The following is a 19,142-nucleotide window of genomic DNA, read 5'->3' as shown; positions in this document are numbered from 1 at the left end:
TATATATATATATATATATATATATATATATATATATATAGTTTCTGTGCTACATAGAAATAGGATTATTAATTAATGGACATTAACAACATAATTGAAATCTATGAATAATTGTTTAAAGTAAATACAAATAACATTAGAATATAAGAAGTGGAGGTCAACTTTTTCCATGTCTTAGTAAAAAGCTTTACCACCTCTCCCTGGAGTAGGTTTTGAAAAATTGAAAGGGAATTGAGAATCAATTATAATATAAATGAGAACTTTAGAAATTTTTGTGTGAGATGAGCTTGAATTATGAGGCATTGACATATGTGTTGATCTCAGGCATATGTTTGGCAAATATTGTGATAGCAATAAGATTCATTAACTAAGATTTTATAGCTTAAGTTCTTTCTTTAATATATTATCTTGGTGAATTCCAGATTACTGGGGCCATGAGTAATGACAATGGTGAAAGGAGATCAGCGGTGGTTTCTAAAATTGCTAACTAAAAAGAACAGTGATGGATTTCGAAGAAGCAGCCAATTTTTTCTGCTCTGAATACATTTCCAATAATTTTATTGAGAAAAAGTGAAAGTGTAGTGTAAAAAAACCAGAAAAGTAAATTTGAATTAGAAAGATATCTTTAGAAAGGACCTTCTTTCTTTTGTACTTATTTTCTAATAGAAAAAAAATAAACTTTTTATTATTTTTTTTTACTAAGCATGTGATCTATAGCCAAAGAAATTTGGAAAATACTGAGTTAACAAAAAGTAAACAAATTTCTTTACTTATAAATTCTTCACTCTTTAATATGATAATTAATATGCAGTTTCACTTTTATTAAATTGGAAAATATAGAATACATCATTTTCCTCTTTCTATATTTGCATAATTAGACAATTTTGAAAAGAATGTGCAAAGTAAAAAATTAAATGCATAGCAGTGTTTGATATATTCTCAATTTCTTATCTATTAAAAACCATTTCATTGATATTAAATTAGACCTTTAATAAATGATACAAACTAAAATAGAAATTTTGTCTATATCTGTAGTAATTTTTCTTTTTATAGTCATTCTGCTTCCTGTTGATATGTGTAGTATATTTAGTTTGGGAATGTAAAATTATGAAATTAGGCAAAATTGTCTTTTAAAATGAAAATTTAATGCTACCAATTTTAGGAAATTAAAAAAAATCATGAATAGTTTTACTTTATCTGACAAACTCTTGCCACATTTTTGATTTAACAACAAATTCTAAAGGCTGATTACAGTGGCTTTCATCACAAAAGTCTGACTATTTCTTTCAGGATTTTTCAATGATGAAGAAGCCTATGTATCTCTTTCTCTGCTATATTATGATACAGTTTTCCAAGCTGAAACAAATTTATACTTGCTCTTGTTGTGATCAGAGTTCACATGGACAATTTCTGTATTAAGTGTGCCAAGTACTGTGTACTTGTAATTTTGAATATAAATGAAATCAGGATAAATGAATTCTTGTTAAATTTTACTTTTTATGCCAAGCTGTCATTTATATGTCTTGTTGTTATTGTTTGGTGATCTTACTGGGGCTTGAACTCAGAGCTCTGTGCTTGCTATCCAGGCACTCTGCTACTTTTTGTTTCTAATTATTTTTCAAATAAGGTGTCCCTTTTGCCTAAGAGAGCTTCAGACTATGTTCTTCCTATCTACAACTAAGTAGCTAGGATTAAAGCAACAACCACTGAACCTGGCCCTCTTATAATATATCAAGATAAAGAAACAAAACCAAAAAAATACTTTCTGATAGTTACTTGGTGTGCTTTCCATAGACATTCTGCCAGTTAGAAAAGCATTTATAACCAAAGCCACTTATTATAGCTTCAGTATGATTAGCAATTAGGTCCCTTGGTAACAGAGAACAAGATTACATAGCTTGAGAATATAAGATAACATTACTACCACTCTGTAAGCATCTTTCTATTACTCCATGTCATGATTACTTAGGGTTCCAAATTAAATATATTTTAAGAACTAATCTTTGTTTACTCTTAAAAGGACAATATGGCATTTTTCTAAAGCCTCTTGTAATTAATTTTAAAGTGATCATGTACCTCTTCTGTAATATAATACATATTGTTTTATATTCTACTTTCTTGTTTTAATATCACATAAATTAGAAGCATTTTCATTTTCTTATTTTTCAGTGTCAGTAGTATGAAAATAAAATACATTTCATAAGTAAAGTCAGCATAACCCATTGGGAAACATTTAGACTGCAAACTGAGGGTTCATGTTAAGTCATTTTTTATTGTGAATGATAGACATTCTTTACCCATATATCCAGCAAGGATTCTGAAAGCCATACATATGTAAAAATATTTGCACTTTGTGGTGTGCAGATTAATATTGTTCTTATGAGTTTTAATACTCTTAGTTTAAATAAGAATGTACAAATGCCATTTTCTTTGTTTACTGTATTTCATACTCTTGTTCTCTGTGTTCTAAAGGTAATTCAACTGACCAGGTATTATTTCTGCCCAGTTCAGTGGCCCAGTTCAGTGCCTATTTAGAATAGGTTTTTTATTTTTCTTTATTAAGTGGTGAATGAATCCTTTACAGAATAATTGAATATATTAGAGGCAAAAATTAAAGTGTAAATTGGATGCTTATTTTAAAGAGTCTTACCTGCCATGTTATTTAAATATCACCTCTAAAATTGTGGACTTTTTTTCATTACTATCTTGCATATCAAGACTACCAAACAGTTTATTTGAGAATCAAAAGAAAAGCCAGTTGTTATGACTTTTATCTGACACAATTTCCTACCTGTTTCAGAAAGATGAACTATGGCTTGTATGAGTTCTTTTTCTCCAAGCTCCATAACACTTAGTTAAACATTGTGTTGTACCCAAATTAGTCTAAAAGACTCTATTCATTTTCTGTTCTTTGGCTTGTGTGCCACTTACTCACAAATTCATTGACTATGATTGATTATAAACTGTCAGTGAAACCTACTTCCATGAATTCGTCATTTGATGTATTTCAAGTGAGTCACAATTCCCTCTTCTATGGGATTTTACAACATGTAATAAGGTGTTCTTAATGCTTTTCCCTACAAAGTATATGCCTTTCTTTTGCAGGTCAGCCTGGTTTAAATCCATTTTGTTGGATATGACCCCAAAGAAAATTGTTATTCCTCATTATCCTTTTCTTTCCATGAACTCATATCCTAGTATGGTCTTGTTTGTGAGCATTTGGATAAATGCCCAAAAGTGGGATTGCTGGGTCATAGTGGAGCTCTATGTGGAGTCTTTTGAGGAACCTCCATACTGTCATCCAAAGTAGTTGAGCTAGTTTACACTCTCACCAACAATGCAGTAGGGTTTCCTTCTAGCCACATCCCCTCCAGCATCTGTTGTTATTAGGGCTCTTGATTATATCCATTCTAGCTGGGGTGAGGTAGAATCTCAGTGTTGTTTTTTTTTAATTTAAATTTTAATTTTTTGTGAACATACAGTACAAAGGGGTTACAATTACATGGGCAAGATAATGAGTACATTTCTTATCAAGCATTGCAGCCTCCTCCTTAAAACTATGTTGATTGCTGCATTATTTGCCATAGATGCCCTTCAGTAGATGAATGGATCAAGAAAATGTGATACACACACACACACAATGGAATTCTATGCCTCTATCAGAAAGAATGACATCACACCATTTGTTAGGAAATAGAGCAAATGGAAAGACTTGGAAAAAATTATAATAAGTGAAGTAAGCCAGGCCAAAGAAACATAGGTCTCATGTTTTCCCTTATTTGCAATAACTAGTATATGTCTGGGACAAGCAGAGAAGATCAAAAGCTGTGTACACATGACCAGATAATATGAAGTTAAGCAAAATGAACCCCAAGATAGGGACACAGTGTTTTTTCTTTCTTTCTATTGTTTCTAATGTATTTGTAAGGTACCACGTGATTTTTTTTGTTGCTTTATATATTCCTCCCCCATAGTATGACCCTGTTTTCACTGTATTTGATGTCAATATAATTTGAGGAGGGGAAGGGAAAAAAACAAATGTTCAAATAGGCATACAGGTTGCCCATTGTAACAATGAATGTACAATACATGATGTTGAAAAACAAACTTTACAATTTAGCTGGTGGGGAGGGGGGTTAGTTGTGGAGATGGGAGGGAAGAGATGGTAAGGGAGAAACAGCGGAGGAGGCAACAGTGCTTGATAAGAAATGTACTCATTACTTTGCTCATGTAACATGTAATGCCTCTGTATAGTATTTTCACAATAAAAAACTAATTAAAAAAAGAAATCATATCCTAGGATATTTTAAAAGCTAGAGTACAAATTAATTTTACCTCCATAAAGTGCTTACATAAAAATAAGAAGTTATAACTTTCTGTCAATCTTTTTCCACCAACATCACCTTTAGAATTTTATAATATATGTAACTAAGCCACTGTTTTACATATATGTACTTTTCTGATTTTGAACTCAGTAAGTAAACAGATAAAGCTGTGGTTATCAGCCCAGCACCTGCATATTCTTTATACTTTTTGAGTGTCTAACATATTTTGTCAAATTTTATGTCCTATTATTTTCATGTAAGAGCTATACAAAATACCTTACTATGAATGTTCTACAAAAATCCTAGAACTGTTGCCTAAAGCCAAAATGTCAAAAAGAAGAGCTGAGTTTTCACATGATTCTCAATGTGTAGATAAAAGACAGAACATTACAGAATTTAGTCTTTTATCTGAAACTACTTGTTCAGTTTGCTCGGGAGAAGTGAAAACTGTTCAATTTTTATCCAGATCTCTCCTCATCACTCCTTACCTCCCTTTCTAAACAATGCCTAAAATAGTATGACTTGGTTTACCTTAATTTTTTTTTCAAAAGGAGTGTCATTGAATATTGTTAAGTTTCTGTGAAATTAAGGAAGGTCAAAAAACACTAATTTTATGCTGCTCTTTTAGGAGTATTTTGCAGTTAGTTGCTTTGCATAATGCATTTTATATCATCTTGATTATCATCAATATTAGGCCTTACAGTTTTTATTTCAAGTAATAATAATTTGTTCAAAGTTACATAATGCTTAGGAGGAACAGCTGAAAGTTGTACTTATTTGTGAGTGGCAGAAAAGACCATGCCACTTAATTGTTAATTATTTAGGATCTTTTCCTGTCATCTAATACCTACATTTTCCCCCTGAACAAATATTAATTGATGTGGGCAAAATGACAGAGTTTAAAGATTGAAGTAAAAATGTCAAGTTGTCACTTATACTGGAAAGTATTGAGCCATCAGTTAAAAGTAAATTGGATACACGGAAAGTATCGATGTGAGAAGAAAATATCAAAGTGTGTTATGTCTGGTTTCAATGTAAATCATATTTATCTATTCAGTTGTGAGTTGTATTACCACATGTTCTGCATCTGTCTGTGCAATAGGCCAATGGAAGAAGTCAGCTGATTCTGGTTTTCTTTAGAAATGTATATAGAGAGATAATAAGAGCTTTCTTTCTATTTTTTCATCCTTAAGCACTCTAACGGAGATCTTATCATTAAAAGGCAGGTACATCACTTTTTCTTTTTGTTTACAAGAATTTCTGATCAATTAACAGTGTAAGGACATTTAATTTGAGTGTGTCCATTTATGGATATAGCACATCTTGCTCAGTTATCTTTTCAATCTCTGAGTAGTAATTTTAGTTGAATGTAAGTTTGTACTTTGCTTACCATTGCTTCATTAGGAGGAAAGTACAGATCTCTCTCAGATGTAAGTCTTATCCCAGAGCTTCTATATTTTATGTTGACCTAGCCTGCCTATCAGATTGCAAGCAGAAAAGGTAATAGTAAGGGCTCTGTTATATTTATATACCTGCCAATTGCTTCTGCCAGTAAAACTATGAGATGGGTTTTATATAAAACTAAATGCAACTTTTTAGAAGCTGCTTCTTGCTGAGATCAATTTTATATATTTTATACTTATAATACTTTTAAAGAAACTAAACATGCTCATATATTAGCAATATGTCAAAGATAAATCACATCAGCTGAAGCATTGATGTAAATCACTTCATAAAAACACCATCCTGAAAAAGAGCAACATGTTAAAATTACTTGTGTTGAGTAGTGTTCTGAGAATGGTCCATTAAGAAAGTTTGTTTTTCTTTGCCTTTGAAGTCCTGGAGTAACAAAATAAATATTATTTTGTACCTAATAAAAATAAATTTGGAGACAGCAACAGGTGTTTTGGTAAGAGAAAAAAATCCTCTTCAGGCCTAAAACTATTTGGTTGGGCTGTTTTCTTTATTGTAATTATTAAAATAAGAAATTTTGAAATTTATATGTTGCTTTATAGACTTGGTAAAGGTAGTCTAGGAAGTAAATTACAAGAGTCTTTTGATCTTAGGCCTATCATGTTTAGTGTAATTACCTCGTTTGTAGATTTGAAATAAAACATAAATCAGAAATGTGTAGTTGCTAAAAATAGGAATTTAATTTGTGTGTGTGTGTGCTAGTCATGTTGCTTGAACTCAGGGCCTGGGTGCTGTCCCTGGACTTTTTTACTCAAGGCTAGCACTCTACCACTCTACCACGTCAGTCCAATCTCCACTTCTGGCTTTGTGTGTGTGTGTGTGTGTGTGTGCGCGCTTAATAGTAGATAAGAGTTTCACAGACTTTCCTGCAGGCTGGCTTTGAACTGCTATCTTCACATTTCAGCCCTCAGAGTATCTAGGATTACAGACATGAGCTACTGGTAACTAGCTAGAAAATAGGAATATAATTTGTGTTGATGTTGTATTCATAAAATACTCAATAAAATAGAGGAGAAATTTTAAGATGATGTTTTAAATAATTGTTTAAGTTTTATTTTTGCCTTAAAATACATATATGTTAAAAGGATCCAGTTGAGGCTTCTAATAGCAATGTCATTCTATATCTATATTTAAAAGGAATGATTATTTACTTAAAGAAACATATATTATTAAAGAAACAGATATTAATTTATAATAAATAATTCTATAAAAAACAACTGAAAAATTTGACATGATCAGAAAGGAAAATACAAATTAATTTTAGAAAAGGTTCAGTAAAATATTTTTGATCCATCCTCCTTTCACCTCTTTCTTTCTACCTCTTCCCCTCTTCCTTTTCCTTTCCTCTGCAGCAATCACATGAAATGGATCATTGCTTATGGAACAACCATTCTTGAAGGTCATTGTTTCTTATACCTTAATTTTTCTATGATCTATAGGTGTATCTGTATCTACCTATACAAACAGTACCATAAATTGAGGCTTTTTCATCTGTACATTCCCAGCTATGTTATTGTAACCTCCCTTGTATAACCATGTTTCTTGACTAAGATATCTGGGAGTGATTATTTACAAATAATGTATTCCTTTGTACAACACTATGAAATTTTCTACAGAGACATTTTAAATGCTGACTTTAGTTTAATATATTAGGATTTGAATTCAGGGTTGGCCATACAATGAAAATTTTTGGATAACCAGTCAAATTTTTACTTGGTTGCTTTTATTAAAAGTCTGTATTTAATTAGGATAGTATTGCTGTCATTTAGATTGAATTTATAAATGCTTCAATATTTATCTTGCTACTGTTTTTAGGTAACTAGTATATACCAAGAAATATGATAAAATATTTTATAAATGTCAATTTTATTTGAAATATCAAAAATATGAACATACATGAAGCTTATACTTTGTTAGAAAGAAATTTATTGTATAGGCACCTTTAAAAGCCTTTTTTTTACATTGTATATGAACAGCAATAATAAAATGGCTAGCTGCTCATAGTAAATTTGTCCATCTTAGTTGATAACTATAAATTAAAGTGAATATTTTTGCAACTGTTCATTTTATAGATTCCAGAAAGAGAAAGATGGAAAACTCTTTTTTTTTTTATTTTTTTGAGTCCGGTCATGAAGGCCTGGGCGCTGTCCCTCAGCTCTTCAGCTCAAGGCTAGTGCTCTACCACTGGAGCCACAGTGCCACTTCAGGCTTTTTTCTTTTTGCTTATGTGGTGATGAGGAGTCGAACCCAGGGCCTCATGCATGCAAGGCAAGCACTCTACCTCTGAGCCACCTTCCCAGCCCAGATGGAAAACTCTTGAGTAGTGCTGTAATACCTAACCTTCCTTCTGGCTTTAAGATTAAAATACCTGAAGAAATTGAAATTTGTACTTCCTGGTCATAGTAGCCACACACACACATGTATATATCTATCTATCTATCTATCTATATATATATATATCTGTATATACACACATATTTGTTTGTATGTGAATATATATATATATGATGTCCTCTAATTGTATTTTCTAGGCAACTGTAGATTTTGCAAACAGAAAAGGAAATGAAATTTTCACATTGTATATACACACACATATAGTCGAGAATTATTCAGTTGTAAAGAAGAATGAAAATAAGTCACAGGAAAATGGATGGAACTAGAGATTATCATGTTGTCATATCTGTCATCCTCATCAGAGTGGGGATGACAAATACCACATGTTCTCTCACACATGCAAACATCGCTTACTTAAAAAAAAAGAAAGACAGGAATGTTAATGAAATTGTATTTAGAATGAGTCTCAGCAGTTGCAGGGAGAATGTAAGTAGAGGTGACATGGGCATGAATACTATGAAGTACTGTTTACATATATCTGGAAAAGATAATTAAACATGCTGAAATTTCTTTCATTAAGGTGGAAGGGATATGAAAGGGAGTTGAATATGATTGGAGTAAATTTTATACTTGTATGGAAATATCACACTGAAATTCCTATCCCAATAAACTCATACTAATTAAAATGTTTAGAAAAGATGTAAAATATATTTAAAATATGGATTTGAATATAGTATGGATTTAAACATAATAATTCCAAACAAAATTCTGTATACCTAATAATAAATTCCCCAAAGAATTTTATGTAACCCACCTATAGTGTCTTTGGTAAATGATTAACAGACCCATGTTTGTGATTCTTCTTACCTATTTTATCGATCCAATTGTTTTGTTATTTAATTATTTGGTAAAGAAGTTTTTTTCTTGATTTCTTGTAAAAGTTTGCCTGACTTTTGGTTTGAAAGCTAGTTGAGACATGTCTAGCATCACAATCTGGCAATGTCCTTTTTAAAAGTCATCCCACACTTCAAACAATGACTGAATTTCTCATCATATTCTCCACTTTTAAATTAATATCACAAAGATATTAATGATATTATTAAATATCTTAAAGAGACACAAACAGAATGCTTTTCTTCAATGTATGAAAATAATCCAGTTTTTCCTGAGATTTAGAATGCATGGGCAAATTAAAGTAGAATTATTAATGTCAAACTCAGCCAAATCTTTGGCTGGTAATGATCAGAGAGAGTTTGTACCACACATAATGTCTCATCTGCCCAGTTCACCCATAATCTTGTAACTTTTTGACACTTTAAAGTAGTAGTCAAGCTAGTCACCCTTTCCTAATTCTCACTAGTTTACTTAGATTCTATATAGATAAAGTTCTTGTATCTTACATAATTTTGTCTATTTTTTGCTTCCAACAAAATCACCTCTAAGTTCTGTAAAAGGTTTCATAAAAAATCGTTATGTTGAAAAACGAACTTTACAACTTTGGCTGGGGAGATAGGGGGATTGGGGGGTTAGGAGGGATGAGGATGGGGGGTTGGGAGATGGGAAGGGATGGGAAGGGGAAACAAAGGAGGAGGCAACAATGCTTGATAAGAAATGTACTCATTATCTTGCCTGTGTAATTTAAACCCCTCTATACGGTATTTTCACAATAAAAAAATTGAAACAAATTAAGAAAACAAAATTTCAAAAATCTTTCAAAATCTGCATGAGCAAAACAAAATGTCTTCTGCTGATCAAAGTCCATACCTGACTGGATACAACAATGAAAGCTTTATGTTGACTCCAAGCATGTCATGATGTAGGTAGCTGTTGAAAGCCGAGAAATTGTAGTTTTATTTTTTGAAAACGTATTAACCATTAAAGTACTTTGCAAGGTTTGTTATTTTTAACTGCAAGGTGATATAAATTGAAGGCTTAATGTTGTTCTTTCATAAGATGTTTTTCTCAAATAACATATTTCTTTAAGTTACCTGGCATGGCAGAGCAGGTATAGATAAATAACCGTGTATTTCACATGTATGCAAAGTAATTCTTAAGGAATTATTTACTAGTAGCTTCATTGCTATTTAAGAATTTATAGCAGTTAATCAATGAGTATTTGTTGAGGGATTACTTCATTTCACATTGTGTTAATACAAACAGTGAACAGAACAAATTCAGCCCAGCTTTTATGATGCTTATAAATATTCCAAGTGTGGTTAAATCTAAAGATGTTGGGAAAAAGTCCAAAAAGATGACTGAACAGTTTCAATTCACATTTACTGCTTGAGTTCATTCTGAAACATCCTCTGTGAGTTGGAGATGCTGATCAGTGCAAAGCATTTGTTTGCATGTATGAGACCCAGGGTTTGATCACCAGCACCACAGGAAAAAAAATCGTGCACTGAAAGGTCCTCAAAACCAGATTTTCTTAAATCTGCATGCTTAGATACTTTGAAGTCTGTAGTTTATCTTTCGTGGCCCACCCTGTCTCTGACATTTAGAGTATTGTATTTCCAAAGATGACCTTTTGGGTTAACCCAATTTTAATAGTTTTTTTTTTATTAAGTCTGATTTCCAGCTGTGTTTTCCAATAGGCCTGGCTTTTGAAAAAGTGAATGTAAATGAATGTATACATATATACACATACACATATACCCACTTCTTAATGTTTTTTGCTATCAGTTTATTTGATTGCTGACTAAAAGATCAGACTATTGACAGAACTAGAAACAATCATGGATCATGGTAAGTGAAGTAAACCAGGCTCAGAGAGGCAAACAGCATTTGTTTAATTTCATATGAAGAAGTTAGATGTAAAATACAGCTAGGCATGATAACATATACAGGGATCAAATATATTTGCATACAAACTGATTAAAGGAGGGCATACTCAGAGGAGAAATCTTATAACACCTGAAAAGCTACAGTACTATTTATCAAAAAGAAATTAGGAAGGGACTGGGAAGGTAGCTCAGGGGTAGAGTGCTTGCCTTCCATGCATGAGGCCCTGGGTTCGATTCCCCAGCACCACATAAGCAGAAAAAGCCCGAAGTGGTGCTTTTCGCTCAAGTGGTAGAGTACTAGCCTTAAGCTGAAGAGCTGAGGGACAGCGCCCATGCCCAGAGGTCAAGCCCCAAGACCTACCAAAAAAAAAGAAAGAAAGAAACCAGGAAATAGAAGCCTGTCTTTATGAGGAGGGGTGGTAAAGGAGGGCACAGGAATGGAGGGAGGAAGGGTGAATAAATACAGCCATTGTATTAAATACACACTGTGAAAAATATGAACCATGTAACTTGTGAATAGGGATGCCAGGGAGAAAATGTAGGAAAATGAAAGAAGGGATGACATTTGTCTAAGAAGAAAAAAAACTCCTAACTTGTCTTATGGAATTGTAACTGCTTTTGTGCAACTCCTTAATAATAATAGAAAAGGATATATTATAGACCTTTACTATAGGATAGTCATCAGTTACTCAGGTAATATTATGAAAACTGGGCTGTTCCTGGTAACCTATCTGGAAAAAGGGTTATTTGATGAATAGTGAGGGAAAATAGTGTTTAGTTGTTTGGTCAGATTGGAAATTGACTCTTAAGATAAGTTACTTAAGATGTTCCTTTTTGAAGTGTTCCCGACCCACTTTATCTCAGTTCCTTTTCCTGATTATCTGAATTCTTGTCAGTAAGACAAACTACAGAGGCACAAAGTACCTTGAAGTCTTCCCTGGGAAGATAGAATCTGTTTTTGAAGCTTGAGATTTATTTAGGATTGTATTTTAAGGTTTGACTTTTTCTACTTTGTGTGATAACTTGAAATTAAAGTACAATGACTTGTTGGTATAAATACCTAATGGATGCTTTGGGATGAGTAAATAAATAAATAAGTGAACAAAAAACAGCCCCAAACAATGTTTGGGTACTCTATATGGTGGCTTTTGACTACTGAATTATTTTGAATTTAGAAAAGCACCCATTTGTATTATGGGTTTTTCTTTCTTTTTATAAAAACTTCTTCAAGTCTTGAAAATCAATTTAATTTTTTCTCAGAATACAGACATTTTGACATCTAATATATCTGACACTTATTGCTTAAAAAACAATTTGTAAGGTAAGAAATGATTTATAATCATTTTACATCATTTTATATTTTACATCTTAGAAATCATGGGTAGAAGTCATGGTTAGTATATACCTCAACCAAGGGCCTTCTGAGACTGTAACGTGCCCGAGGTAAGCTGTAGAACCAGTTGCCTGGACTCAGCTCTTTACACTTCAGTTTCTTCTACATCTTATCTGAAGGTCTATAAGAAAGTATGTTTTCATTAAATAAGTAAAATATACTTTTTAAAACAAGAGCTCCAAGCCTTCATATTTTTCATGTCTAAAACTATTGAGTACTATGTTAGGAATACAACAGAATGTAAATAGTAAAATCTCACTGTACAGTGTTCATACTTCAACAGGGAAAGAAAGATAAATGTAGAAAGAGAGTAACAGTAGGAGATAGTATATGTAAAATGAGTGATTTAATTTGTAAATTCAAAAGAAAAAGAGGAAAGTTGCTGTGGTTTAGGAATGCTAGGATGACTGAAGTGACTTGGTCTGGCTACACTGGAAGAGAACATTGAGATGACCAGTAAAACAATGGAGAATATTCAAAACAGAAAAGTTAGGAATGAAAGCAGATGTAGCCATCCCTGGTACCTTAGAATATCTTAGAGAGAGTGGTAGAAAACGTGGGAAATGTGTTAACAAAGCAGGTGAGGTCACATTGTGGGGGAATTTGAACACAGATATAAGATGTTAGGATTTTATGATATGAGCATTGGGGAACCGCTCATGGTTTTTGCTTCGCTATGGCATACACAAAGAGCACATATTATTTTTTCCTGGTCAAAGGACTTGATGGAATTTCCTTGTTGTGAAGAATAATATGCTTCAGGATGCTTATGTGTTTATCTACCTGTGTATGTATGTATAAAACTTTAAAGGGAGTATTTAACAGTCTGTTACATAGAAAGGAGAAGAAGTGGTAACCTCCTTTATAATACTGTCTTCTTTCTTTATACTCGGTATGCATCATATGAAGAGAGAAAAGTCTATAAATACGACATAATGCTAACCTCATGAAATAAATTATATCCTTGAAATGTTGTTTTACATAATATTAAGATTTAAGAATTTATTGACAAGTAACTGAAGTTTACCAGGTAGTTTAACTCATGAGATTTATCCAAATTCCTGACTATTTGGCCAAGTGTCATTTCATTTTGACATTGAGAATGCCCAGGGAAGCCAACATTCATCTCATTTCTTTTCTTTGCTGCCAAGATCCTGCAGTTCTTCTGTCAGATGAGAAGAAGTGTGGCTTTTTGTGGAGCCACCTTTCACAATAGCAGGGCTTGTGGAATGAGTCTCCATTTTCTAGATGCACTGAACCTAATAAAAACTTGAAGTTCATCCCACAGCTACTGTCAGTCAGTATTTCAGCTGCCGTAGGTTAATTGGCAATGGATTTTACCCCCTTTGGTTTTGTTTTCTTTTTTAAATAAAAATTTCACTGGAAATGGTGAAAGATACATTGTCATGACAAAGAAACTGATGATAATAATTAAAACTAAGGATTCTGGAAGGTGAATGCTCCCCAGAGAAGGGTAAATATATACTCTTTTGCCTAGCTTTGAAAGCTTACAGTTTTATATAATGTAAGTCTGTGTCTTCTTTACTTTTCGTATTTCTTTTCTACTGTCCAAACTTTTCTAGTTTCATTGCCTTATTTTTTCTCCCTCATGAATATGACTCCAACAGGCTATATCCCTTCCTTGTTACTCTTTGAATATTAGTTATTCTTTTTCAACTCTATTCACAGTTGTCTGCATATCTAAAACAAGTATATATGATCAGTTAAATTTAATATATATTTAATTAGATGCATGATTTAAAAGGAAAAACTTGAATTGTTACATTTATAAAATTATATCGGAATATCAGTGGATGAGTAGTTCCAGGCCCTCTCTGGAATACCAAAATCCTGAGATGTCAAAGTCACTTTTATGAGTATTGTGTTTTTATATGACTTATACACGAATTTGCCTTTAGAATACTTAATCCAGTATAAATGTTGTCATTCCACATTGTTTGGGGAATAATGACAAAAAAGTGAATACTGTCACAAATTTTTGAACATTTTTCATCTGAGATGAGTTATAATCATAGATGTGGGATCAACATATCTGGAGGGACAAGTGTCTATAAAATTATAGGTAGAGTAGTCATCTTGGAAGTCCCTGTATTTGCCTTTCTATCACTATAGAAAGATCCCTTCTGTTTCAATGACACACTTGTACTTACTTGTAGATTCACAATCATTGTTTCAAGGGACTCACTATTAGAATAGAAATGTAATAGACAACACGAAGAACACTGGAAAAAGAAAGGTAGAGTATGTTTGTGATACACTCCAACTATATATGAAAACAGAATGATAAACCTAAATGAAAACTGTTGATCAATAGTTGAGGGAGTAGGGAAAGAGAAATCGGCTCTGTTTAGGGATTTGGACTAACGAGGTTGGAAGAGGATGGATTTTGTCAAAACAGATTTCAGCAATTATAAAAGTAGAACAATGAAAACTTGAAATAATGTTACAGTAAGGCAGTATTAGGAAAGAGGGGTAAGTTGAATGATAGAGGTGGGAATTGATTGTAATACATTACGTACTTGCATGGAAATGTCACAGGAGATGATCGAATGTTTTGATATTTATTAAAAGCTATCTAGATATAAAAATTCCCTTGACAGCAGTGCATAAAGAAAGAGAATCTGTTATAATAGAATCAGTTATTACCTGTACCTGCAAACTAAAGGAAGCTTTGTTTCCCATGGTGTAGACACAAACCAATACAAAATACATTCTATTTAAAGAGTAACGAATCTTATAGAGCTGCCTCTTTTCCTCATGACAATTTTAGAAAGGCTCCACTGTAACTGTCAAGAGAAATAAATTATAATGTTGAGGTGAACTGCTAGGAATATGTGGCCATACACAACTTCAGCCTCATTGTGGTAAATAATAAATAATGATAATCACCAAGAAGTTGAAAAATGTGATATTGTGTATATGTGTGTATGTATGTATGCTTTCCCCACATTTTGCTTCAAAAATAATAATAATTTTCAAATTAAATTTTCCATAAATGGATTTTTTATCTAAATATTTATTAAATATTTACAAAGTCCTTGAACCTGCCCTATAGGCTTGAAGAAATTTAAAGCTACCTGTCCTTTCAGGTTCACAGTCACTATCCATGTAAATGATCCACTTTTGGCAAATACAGAGTCCTGAAGTAAAAATGATAATATCATCATGCAGCTACATTGTCCAGATCTCGCAACTGAACATAGAACAACTTAGCATAACATCCTAGAACCTTGAGCATAAGAAATCATTTCTAAGGATAAATAGGCTTTGTGGGATTTTTATAACTTGTACATAAAACGTTGAGGAATAGCTCTAGAATATTTTAGCTAACCTATGTATCTCTGGTATCTTTCATTTCACATAGACAGCACATATGCCATATTCAGCATAGTATTTTTCAGACATACCTTGTTTTTACTAAAAGGTTCATATTTTTTATTCCACCACAATAACTACTGAACTGTCAGTTATTGATTGAAAAATAAGTAGCAAAAATGCCTAGAGTATTCATCAGGAATCCTTTTTTTTTGTTTTGTTTTTACTCTCATCAAACTTACCTTGGTTTGTCTGTTACCTGGGTTATAGCTCATTCTAGTACACATTTAGAGACATTGTATGGTTTATATTTGTAAGCTAAATTATTCACTGTTTTGCCTTTTAGCTTTTTGAAATATATTGTGCATTGTGTATAATCACTCTACTACACAATAGTACACCAGAGCTTTTTATACTTATCTAGCTATAAATTGGTACCTACTAATCAACTTTTCCCATTCCTTTCTCCCTGGTTTCAGATCAACCTTTTTAGATTTCACATAAGATCAAGTCGCATGGTATTTTAAAATGAGTTGTAGACATTATAGAAATGGTATAACTATTTCACAAAAAATATATCCTTTCTACTCACCAGTTTGTCAGCTGTCATGTGGAATTCTAAAATAAATGACACAAGTTTTTGTGACTTGTTTTTAAATTTTTACCCTATATTTTAGTTAAAACCTAAATGTCCTCTATCTCAAGCTTAGCGTTTTTTTAAATAAATTCTGTACTTGCAACTTAACAAGATAGATCAAAGCTTAATAAAGGAAACCATTCATTTTGAATGTGTTAAAATAAATAGAACATCCTTTTCTTTCTTTTTTTATTTTATTTTATTGTAAGGGTGATCTCAGGGGTTACATTTACATAGTAAGGTAATGAGTACATTTCTTGTCGACATTATTACCCTTGTTTTTCCCACTTTTCTCTATTCATAATATGCTTTTTAGAAGGCAATAAAAATGTACAAGAAATCTCATGGAACGTGTATATTCTAATAAGTTAACAGCATTGAAAATAAAATCTGCTTTGATGGACATTCAATTGATATTTGATCAAGGAATATTTTAGCAACTAAAGAAAATATTTTTAATTGTCAAAATGGTTTGATCTGGATGTCTTGGTTTCACCATAAATATAATTAATATATACTTCACAGAGTTACTTTAAGGAAAAAAATGTACATAAAATACATACCCCAGTACCAAGTATGTGAGTTCTTAAAAGTACTACTTATGAAGAAAAAGAAACAAAGAATAGAGAAGAGTTTTGAGCAAGTAGCCAGGAGTGTCGGCTAATCAGAGAAAGAGATCAAATCAAGTGTACACTGTATGAGGGATAACTCAACATGCAGATTTCTCTACTAGACATGTGTGCATGCATGTATCTGTAAAATGATTTTGTCTGCAGATTTCACACTAAAAATAGTGGAATAACAGGGAAACATAATGATGTTTGGGCAGTAAGTCCATCATCCATGAAGTTATGTCATTGCTGTTATTAGGTCTCTAGTGAAAATCCTAGTAACAAACATATTCATAATCAGCATCATCAGTCAGCTAATCCTTTGCATCACACTTTATCTAAAACAGGAGGAAATGAGTATTTCTGAGTGCATTTGATTCCAACCATTCCAGTAACTTAAAAATCTGAGTCAGGTAGTACCTGGTGGCAAACGTGTGCATGCATACACACACACACACACACACACACACACACACACACACACACACACACACACACACACACACATATAGGAAGGAATGTTCTTATATTTCTTTCTTTCTTTTTTTCTTCATGGGGCCTGAACTCTGGGCCTGGGCTGTCCCTCAGCTAATCAGCTATTCACTCACTGAGGGCTCTTCAGCTCTCAGCTCCTCAGCTCTTCATTCTACCACTTGAGCCACAGTGCCACTTCTGACTTTTTCTGTTTATGTGGTGCTGAGGAATCGAACTCAGGACCTCATGCATGCAAGGCAAGCACTCTATCACTGAGCCACCTCCCCAACCCCTCATATTTCTTTACCTATAATCTACACTTCATCAGAGTCTTATATTTCTTTAGCTATAATCAACACTTCATCAGAGTATTAATCTTTGATGGTATGTAGGTTTTAACTCATATACACTAAACCTGACCCTATTTGTTTAAAAAAGTTAAATTATACATTATTTTGAATTTCATTTTCCCTCGTTTTAATGTTTGTATATTGCCAAAGCTTTCTAACTGGAATAAAAACTTGTCCCTGTGCACTTTTAAATGTTTCTATGTTAGAAAAAAAAATATCAAATACATTGAAGTTCAAAAACAGAAAATTTTATCATTGCAATATTTCCTAATGCCAAAACACCCATCCCACTTCTTTTGTGGGTCCCAGATCATGAACTGAAGGTCTGGGCACTGTTCCTGAGATGTTTGCTCAAAGCTAGTACTCTACCATTTCAACCATAGCTCCACTTCTGGCTTGTTGATGCTAAGTTAAAAATAAGAGTGAATGTTCTGAAGACCTTTTTGGAGCTAAGTTTTAAATTAAGAATATAGGAATATCAATTCAGCATGTTTCTATTGTTGCTTCTGTCTCATATAACCCAAACAGAGGAACAATTTAGTAATATCCAAATGGGATACATTTTTAGTATTTCCCTACTTTTCTTTTTCTTCAAATTTTGCCTAAAAGTCTGTGAAATTAAGTTGATTGTGGGGCACATGCCTATGATTCTAGTTGTATTGGAGGTGGAAACAGGATCTGGACTCCTCAAAAAAAGGTAGTCAGAATTTGTGTCAAAACAACACATTGATCAACACATGTTGTATTTGTCAACTGCTTTGTTAAATGGCAACTCCTTTGTACAACCACTTAGAGATAAATTTTAAAAAGTGGGAAACAGGGACTGGGAAGGTGGTTCAGTGGTTCAGCACTCGCCTTGCATGCATGAGGCCCTGGGTTCGATTCCTCAGCACCACATAAGCAAAAAAGAAAAAAGCCAGAAGTGGCGCTGTGGCTCAAGTGGTAGAGCGCTAGCCTTGAGCTGAAGAGCTGAAGGACAATGCCCAGACCCAGAGTTCAGGCCCCATGACTGGACCCCCCCCCCAAAAAAAGTGGGAAACAGTATATAAAAAATAGAAGAAAAGAAAAGGGGAAAAACCTTACAAACTAACAAAAAAGCTAGGGGGCAAATCTCATATGGTTTAGAGTACTTATCTAGTTCAAAAACTAGTACCAAAAAAATGTTTGTGATATTACCTGATTCACTAAGATGCTTGTAGATAATTACTGTTTAACATTAATTTAATTTAGATCATTTCTAAAGCATTTCAGCATCTTTTTCCCCTCAACACATTTTTGTGGATGCCACTAAAACTTTTATCCAATTCTAGCATTAAAAATTTAACTACACTAAGAATGTGTAAGAGAAGGTTTTTGTGTAATATAGGCAAAGATTGATCAAATAATTCTATTTTGTGTACAATATATATAATGTTTTATGTTCACA

At 32.8% G+C, this 19,142-nt stretch overlaps 1 protein-coding gene across 3 annotated transcripts in view; it reads left to right on the top strand.

Annotated features, from left to right (window-relative positions):
• The window catches only part of Xrcc4 (X-ray repair complementing defective repair in Chinese hamster cells 4), a 188,600-nt gene that overhangs the window by 94,403 nt on the left and 75,055 nt on the right, over positions 1-19,142 (top strand). The window lies entirely within an intron of this gene.

This window comes from Dipodomys ordii, unplaced genomic scaffold (genome assembly GCF_000151885.1).
Source record: "Dipodomys ordii isolate 6190 unplaced genomic scaffold, Dord_2.0 Scaffold28, whole genome shotgun sequence".
Classification (NCBI taxonomy): domain Eukaryota; kingdom Metazoa; phylum Chordata; class Mammalia; order Rodentia; family Heteromyidae; genus Dipodomys; species Dipodomys ordii.
This window is presented reverse-complemented; position numbering and strand designations above follow the sequence as displayed.